At 41.7% G+C, this 8636-nt stretch overlaps 1 pseudogene; it reads right to left on the reverse strand.

Annotated features, from left to right (window-relative positions):
• Nucleotides 1–300: 300 nt before the first annotated feature.
• Nucleotides 301–5539, reverse strand: LOC135534712 (gastrula zinc finger protein XlCGF17.1-like; annotated as a pseudogene).
• Between the last annotated feature and the right edge of the window lie 3097 nt (nucleotides 5540–8636).

An 8636-nucleotide genomic window follows, 5' to 3' on the forward strand; every position in this document is an offset into this window, starting at 1 on the left:
ACATGAAAACTGGTGCGAACATTGTATTTAGCTAGGATTTCATAAGGCCAGGAATGTCATTGAAACATTAATTAATGTTGCTAGTTTAGGATGAAGATTGTGAAGGTTCATCAATGTTAAAGATGTTTTTTAATTTGACGTGGAAACAACGTTTATTCAACCAGTGGGAGGCTTGTAAATGACCCCAGGAAAGTAAAATAAAGAAGTCTTCATTGAGACAATGATGAAACAGCAATCTGTGGAAGAGTTGAGGTGGATATTATAAAATAAGGATCTGTTGGAGTCCAAGTCAAACCAAGATTCTTTATTTCTGAGCTCAGAGAGAATAACAGAGTTTGGTATTTTATTAGGATCCCCATTAGATGTTGTAAAAGCAGCAGCTACTCTTCCTGGGGTCCACACAGAACATGACACACAATACAGCACATCAATAGACAAGAACAGCTCAAGGACAGAACTACATACATTTTGTAACAGGCACACGTAGCCTACATATCAACGCATACACACAAACTTACATGGCATTAAAGTTAAGGGACATCAGCCTGGGCGGGGTGATCCTCAGTAGGGGATAAAAAGGGAAAACACCATCTTTTGAACTGAGTGTCTTGCTTGCAAATTGCTGTAAGTGTAAACTCCGGGTTGCAATCCTTATTAAACAAACTAACCTCTGATCAACAAAGTTTTCCTGTGGTCTCTTCTGTGCACATAGGGCAGAATTCCATTACAGACTATGCAAACAATTTGGGATTTTCAACACATTCATGTTTCTTATAAAAATAAGTGATATAGTCAGTCTCTCCTCAACTCTTAGCCAAGAGAGACTGGCATGTATAGTATTTATATCAGCCTTCTGATTACAATTAAGAGCAAAACGTGCCGCTGTAATGGTTGTCATAGGTGGAAGAAGGTGAAGAGGACCAAGGTGCAGGTGGTACGTGTTCATGGTAGATTTAATAAAGAAACTGAACACAAGAACAAAAACAACAAAGCGGAACAAACGAAACAGTTCTGTCTGGTGCAGACACACAAAGACAGAAAACAACTACCCACAAAACCCATGTGGGCAAGAGCTACCTAAGTATGGTTCTCAATCAGAGAAAACGATAGAGAGCTGCCCCTGATTGAGAACCATACCCGGCCAAAAACAAAGAAATACAAAAACACAGAAAAATAACATAGAATGCCCACCCTAGTCACACCCTGGCCTAACCAAAATAGAGAATAAAAGCTTCTCTATGGCCAGGGCGTGACAGCCGCTCTATTCTGGGCCAGCAGCAGCTTTACTAGGTCTTTCCTTGTAGCACTGGACCACACGACTGGACAATAATCAAGATTAGACAAAACTAGAGCCTGCAGAACTTGCTTTGTGGAGAGTAGTGTCAAAAAAGCAGAGCATCTCTTTATTATGGCTAGACCTCTCCCCAGCTTTACAACCATTGAATCTATATGTTTTGACCATGACAGTATACAATCTAAGGTAATGCCAAGTAATTTAGTCTCCTCAATTTGTTCAACAGCCACACAATTCATTACCAGATTCAGCTGAAGTCTAGAACTTGAGGAATGATTTGTACCAAATACAATGCTCTTAGTTTTAGAGAAGTTCAGGACCAGTTTATTACTGGCCACCCATTCCAAAACAGACTGCAACTATTTGTTAAGAGTTTCTGTGACTTCATTAGCTGTGGTTGCTGGTGCTTATATAGTTGAATCATCAGCATACATGGACACACATGCTTTGTTTAATGCCAGTGGAAGGCCATTGGTAAAAATAGAAAATAGTAGAGGGCCTAGAGAGCTGCCCTGCGGTACATCACACTTCATATGTTTGACATTAGAGAAGCTTCCATTAAAAACCCTCTGAGTTCTATTAGATAGATAGCTCTGAATCCACATTATGGCAGAGGTTGAAAAGCCATAGCACAAACATTCTTAATAAACAACAGGTTATGGTCAATAATATCAAAGGCTGCACTGTAATCTAACAATAGAGCTCCCACAATCTTCTTGTTATCAATTTCTCTCAACCAATCATCAGTCATTTGTGTCAGTGCAGTACATGTTGAGTGCCCTTGTCTATAAGCATGCTGAAAGTATGTTGTTCATTTGTTGACAGAAATATAGCATTGTATTTGTTCAAACCATTTTTTCCCAACAGTTTGCTAAGAGCTGGCAGCAAGCTTATAGGTCTGCTGTTAGAACCAGTAAAGGCCGCTTTACCACTCTTGGGTAGTTCCACCTCTCCCACACTAACTTTACAAAATTCAATACTTGCACTGCTTTTCTTTCATGATGTTTTTCTACAAGTTTTTTTTCCATCATTCTTTATATCATTGATCTTGGCTTCATAATAAAGTTGATTATTTTTGTTGAGTTTGGTCACATAATTTCTCAATTTGCAGTACATAAAACAGCCAGCCAGACTTATTAGCCACTCCTTTTGCCCCAACTCTTTCAAACATACAGTTTTTAAATTCCTCATCAATCCATGGAACCTTAACATATCTAACAGTCAGTTTCTTAACAGGTACATGTTTATCAATAATTGGAAGAAGCAATTTCATCTGGTAAAAACAGGTCAACACATTATAGGCAACAATATAAGACAACGGGAGCACTGTGTATGTTCTCTGATGAATTGTAAGAAAAAACGAGATGTGAAATATCAATATACACGCTAAGAGAAGTAATTTCTCTCTCCTGTGTGGATTCTCTTATGACGTTTAAATGATTGTTATGAGTAATATGTTCTCCCAAAGTCTAAGCTTTTGTTAGCATTCTCCTCTGTGTCTCGTGTTCTTTCAGGCTTCCTAAATGGGCAAAAGCTTTGCACCCCGGGAGGAGTGGTAATGCATCTCCCATCTGTGTATTTTCTCATGTTGGTTCAGGCTGTTTTTATGGTAAAAACTCCTTCCACACTGGGAGCAGTGGTAAGGCTTCTCTCGTGCGTGTATTCTCTCGTGTTGTTTCAGGTTCCCAGACCGGTTAAAACACTTGCCACACTGGGAGCAGTGGTAAGGCTTCTCCCCTGTATGTAATAGCTCATGGGCTTTCAGGATTCCTGACCGGTTGAAACACTTGCCACACTGGGAGCAGTGGTAAGGCTTCTCCCCTGTGTGTATTATTTCGTGGTTTTTCAGTCTCGCTGCATGGCTGAAACACTTTCCACACTGGGAGCAGTGGTAAGGCTTCTCCCCTGTGTGTACGAGCTTGTGGGCTTTCAGGATTTCTGACCGGCTGAAACACTTTCCACACCAGGAGCAGTGGTATGGCTTCTCCCCTGTGTGTACTAGCCCATGTCGTTTCAGGCTCCCCTGAAACGCTTAAAACACTTGCCACAGTGGGAGCAGTGGTAAGGCTTCTCCCCTGTGTGTATTCTTTCGTGGTATTTCAGACTCGCTGCATGGCTGAAACACTTTCCACACTGGGAGCAGTGGTAAGGCTTCTCCCCTGTATGTACGAGCTTGTGGGCTTTCAGGATTTCTGACCGGCTGAAACACTTTCCACACCAGGAGCAGTGGTATGGCTTCTCCCCTGTGTGTACTAGCCCGTGTCGTTTCAGGTTCCCTAAACGCTTAAAACACTTGCCACAGTGGGAGCAGTGGTAAGGCTTCTCCCTTGTGTGTACAAGCCCATGTTGTTTCAGGGTCCCTAACTGGTTAAAACCCTTTCCACAGTAAGAGCACTGGTGTCTTCTTGCTGGTTTGGACGTCCCTGGCTCTGGTTCCTCTGAGCCTGGTCTTTCTCCTGCCAAAAACAGTGTGTTTAAAAAAAAATAGAGACCCGAATGAAACCTCCACATGATAAAACGGCCTTGCTACGAGGGTAAATCCTAATCAGATCCCTCAATAACATAAGACCAGTTTTAACAATCTTAGTGTGATTTTAAAACAAATGTTGTAGAGTTTCCTGGTAATTACTGATAATGTTTACACTACTTATTTATTCATTCTGTTTTCGTCAGAACACAAATAAATAAACAGTTCTCGGACACTCAAGACACAGACGTCACTGGATTCCAATCTGGCAGGTAGTTCTAAATATATAACTTTTATAGCTGTATGATACAGAATGCGACCTAGAGTCATGGCCAAAAGTTTTGAGAATGAAAGATACTACTTTCCACAAAATTTGCTGCTTCAGTGTCTTCAGATATTTTAGTCAGATGTTACTATGGAATGATGAAGTATAATTACAAGCATTTCATAAGTGTCAAAGGCTTTTATTTACAATGACATGAAGTTGATGCAGAGTCAATATTTGCAGTGTTGACCCTTTTTCAAGCCCTCTGCAATCCGCCCTGGCATGCTGTCAATTAACTTCTGGGCCACATCCTGACTGATGGCAGCCCATTCTTGCATGATCAATGCTTGGATTTTGTCAGAATTTGTGGGTTTTTGTTTGTCCACCCGCCTCTTGATGATTGACCACAAGTTCTCAATGGGATTAAGGTCTGGGGAGTTTCCTGGCCATGGACCCAAAATATTGACGTTTTTGTTACCCGAGCCACTTAGTTATCACTTTTGCCCTATTGCAAGGACTCCATCATGCTGGAAAAGGCATTGTTCGTCACCGAACTGTTCCTGGATGGTTGGGAGAAGTTGCTCTCGGAGGATGTGTTGGTACCATTCTTTGTTCATGGCTGTGTTCTTAGGCAACATTGTGAGTGAGCCGACACCCTTGGCTGAGAAGTAACCCCAAACATGAATGGTCTCAGGATGCTTTATTGTTGGCATGACACAGGACTGATGGTTGTCTTCTCCGGACAAGCTTTTTTCCGGATGCCCTAAACATTCGGAAAGGGGATTCAGAGAAAATGACTTTACCCCAGTCCTCAGTAGTCCAATCCCTGTACCTTTTGCAGAATATCAGTCTGTCCCTGATGTTTTTCCTGGAGAGAAGTGGCTTCTTTGCGGCCCTTCTTGACACCAAAAGTCTTCTCTTCACTGTGCGTGCAGATGCACTCACACTTGCCTGCTGCCATTCCTGAGCAAGCTCTGAACTGGTGGTGCCCCGATCCCGCAGCTGAATCAACTTTAGGAGACGGTCCTGGCACTTGCTGGACTTTCTTGGGTGTGTCACACCCTGGTCTTAGTATTTTGTGTTTTCTTTCTTTATTTGGTCAGGCCAGGGTGTGACATGGGTTTTGTATGTGGTGTGTTTTGTCATGGGGTTTTTGGTACGTATTGGGATTGTGGCTTAGTGGGGTTTTCTAGGTAAGTCTATGGTTGCCTGAAGTGGTTCTCAATCAGAGGCAGGTGTTTATCGTTGTCTCTGATTGGGAACCATATTTAGGCAGCCATATTGTTTGAGTGTGTCGTGCGTGATTGTTCCTGTCTCTGTGTTTGTTGTCACCAGATAGACTGTATAGGTTTTCACGTTACGTTTGTTGTTTTTGTATTGTTCGTTTTTTCGTCATCATTAAACATGTATCAGGAACACCACGCTGCATTTTGGTCCGACTCTCTTTCACCTAAAGAAGCCTGAAGCCTTCTTCACAACCTGAAGCCTGAAGCCTTCTTCACAACCTGAAGCCCTGAAGCCTTCTTCACAACCTGAAGCCTGAAGCCTTCTTCACAACCTGAAGCCCTGAAGCCTTCTTCACAACCTGAAGCCCTGAAGCCTTCTTCACAACCTGAAGCCCTGAAGCCTTCTTCACAACCTGAAGCCCTGAAGCCTTCTTCACAACCTGAAGCCTTCTTCACAACCTGAAGCCCTGAAGCCTTCTTCACAACCTGAAGCCTGAAGCCTTCTTCACAACCTGAAGCCTGAAGCCTTCTTCACAACCTGAAGCAAGCTGAAGCCTTCTTCACAACCTGAAGCCTGAAGCCTTCTTCACAACCTGAAGCCTTCTTCACAACCTGAAGCCCTGAAGCCTTCTTCACAACCTGAAGCCTGAAGCCTTCTTCACAACCTGAAGCCTGAAGCCTTCTTCACAACCTGAAGCCTGAAGCCTTCTTCACAACCTGAAGCCCTGAAGCCTTCTTCACAACCTGAAGCCCTGAAGCCTTCTTCACAACCTGAAGCCTGAAGCCTTCTTCACAACCTGAAGCCTGAAGCCTTCTTCACAACCTGAAGCCTGAAGCCTTCTTCACAACCTGAAGCCTGAAGCCTTCTTCACAACCTGAAGCCTGAAGCCTTCTTCACAACCTGAAGCCTGAAGCCTTCTTCACAACCTGAAGCCCTGAAGCCTTCCTCACAACCTGAAGCCTTCTTCACAACAATTGAACCGCTCTCCTTGAAGTTCTTGATGAACCGATAAATGGTTGATTTAGGTGCAATCTTACTGGCAGCTATATCCTTGCCCTTTTTGTGCAAAGTAATGATGACGGCACGTGTTTCCCTGCAGGTAACCATGGGTGACAGAGGAAGAACAATGATTCCAAGCACCACCCTCCTTTTGAAGCTTCCAGTTTTTTTGGGGGGGGGGAATCAGTTCATTTGCATGGCAAAGAGGGACTTTGTAATTCATCTGATCACTCTTCATAACATTCTGGAATATATGCAAATACTCATCATAAACTTTGACGAAAGACACATGTTTTACATATAATTAAAGATACACTGGTTCTTAATGCAACCGCTGTGTCAGATTTAAAAAAAACGTTACGAAAAAAAGCATACCATTCAATAATCTGAGACGATGCTCAGAAGTAAATATATTTCTCCGCCATGTTGGAGTCAACAGAAATACGAAATTACATCATAAATATTCCCTTACCTTTGATGATCTTTCATCAGAATGCAGTGCAAGGAATCCTAGTTCCGCAACAAATCATTGTTTTGCTCCATAATGTCCATTACTACTGTCCAATTAGCTACTTTTGCTACCACGTTTAGTTCACATGTCCAAAAGCTGGCGCTGGTCCAGGCGAACTTCAAAAAGATATATTCCAGGTCAAATAAACTGGTCAAACTAAGTAGAGAATCAATCTTCAGGATGTTATTATCATATATATCCAATAACGTTCCAACCGGAGCATTCTTTTTGTCTACAGAGTAATGGAACGCAAGGCGATATAATGACTGGCATTCTGCCAGACCAGTGACTTAAATAGCTGCCATCCGGTCCCACATTACACTAGAGGCTTCATTCCACGTTCTACTGGCTTGTTTTTAAGTCGAAGACACAAAGCACATCAGTAAAATCTCTCGTTGCCGAAAGGGTTCGACACCTGCTGTTTAAATGGCCCAATTTCTTATTTAGACGTTCACAGATTTTCAACATTTTGATTATCACTGATGTCATATTTTGGGTAAAGTAAAAAATAAGGTGAAATATTTGGAAAGATTTTCCTAAAACTGATAGTAACTACAATAAACAAATTATAAACGCAACATGGAAAGTGTTGGATGTTTCATGAGCTGAAAAAAAAGATTGCAGAATTTTTTACATCCCTGTTAGTTAACATTTATTCTCTGCCAAAATAATCCATCCACCTGACAGGTGTGGCATATCAAGAAGCTGATTGAACAGCTTGATTATTACACAGGTGCACCTTGTGCTGGGGAAAATAAAAGGCTACTAAAATGTGCAGTTTTGTCACAACAATGCCACAGATGTCTCAGAGAGAGCGTAAAATTGGCATGCTGACTGCAGGAATATCCATTTTTATATATTTTTTTTACATTGGAGACAGACACAAAGCACATCAGTAACATTTCCCGTTGTCGATAGGGTGGACACTGAGAAAAATTACAAGATTGTATTAATACTGTTTAGCCATCGAATAGCTTTGATGGGTACTCTCTCATCTGTGTCTATGGGACTGAGTTGGGCCTCTGGAGGTTGAGCTGACAATTGATTCATTACTTACTGATAAAAACCTACAGCCGGGTTGAGGGGTTAAAACAACACCAAGTGCAGATGACCACAGGATGAACCCAGGATGGCTTGTGATGCCCCCCGATCAGCATGGGAGGGGTGGAACCAGCCCCGACTAAGCATTTATAAGAGCTCTGTTTTTCATTCAAGGTTAAGCACTCGGCAACACACACAAGAGTGTGGGGTCAACAGCTTCATTATTGCAATAATTAATCCATATTAAATAAAAATTATTGTTTGAAGAAATTACAAAGTCTTTCTCAGTATACATGAATTTCCACGACAACGCCCGCTGTGACAATTATTTTTATTTAGACGTTCACAAATGTTGTACATTTTGACCATCACAAAGATCATGATATTTTGTGTAAAGTAAAAATAATTTTGGGGAAGATGTTGTTTTTTTAATGTTTTTTTAGCAACATGTGATGTGTTGGTCCCATGTTTCATGAGCTGAAATAAAAGACCCCAGATTTTTTTCATATGCACAAAAAGCTTTCTCACAAATGTTGAACACAAATTTGTTTACATTCCTGTTAGTAAACATTTCTCCTTTGCCAAGATAATTAATGCACCTGAAAGGTGTGGCATATCAAGCTGATTAAACAGCATGATCATTACACAGGTGCACCTTGTGCTGGGGAGAATAAAAGGCCACACTAAAATGTGCAGTTTTGTCACACAACACAATGCCACAGATGTCTCAAGTTGAGGGAGCGCGCAATTAGAGCTGTTACCAGATAATTGAATGTTCAATTCTCTACCAGAAGCCGCCTCCAATGTCATTTTAGAGAATTTGGCAGTTCAT

Source organism: Oncorhynchus masou, unplaced genomic scaffold (assembly GCF_036934945.1).
Source record: "Oncorhynchus masou masou isolate Uvic2021 unplaced genomic scaffold, UVic_Omas_1.1 unplaced_scaffold_3857, whole genome shotgun sequence".
Lineage (NCBI taxonomy): Eukaryota > Metazoa > Chordata > Actinopteri > Salmoniformes > Salmonidae > Oncorhynchus > Oncorhynchus masou.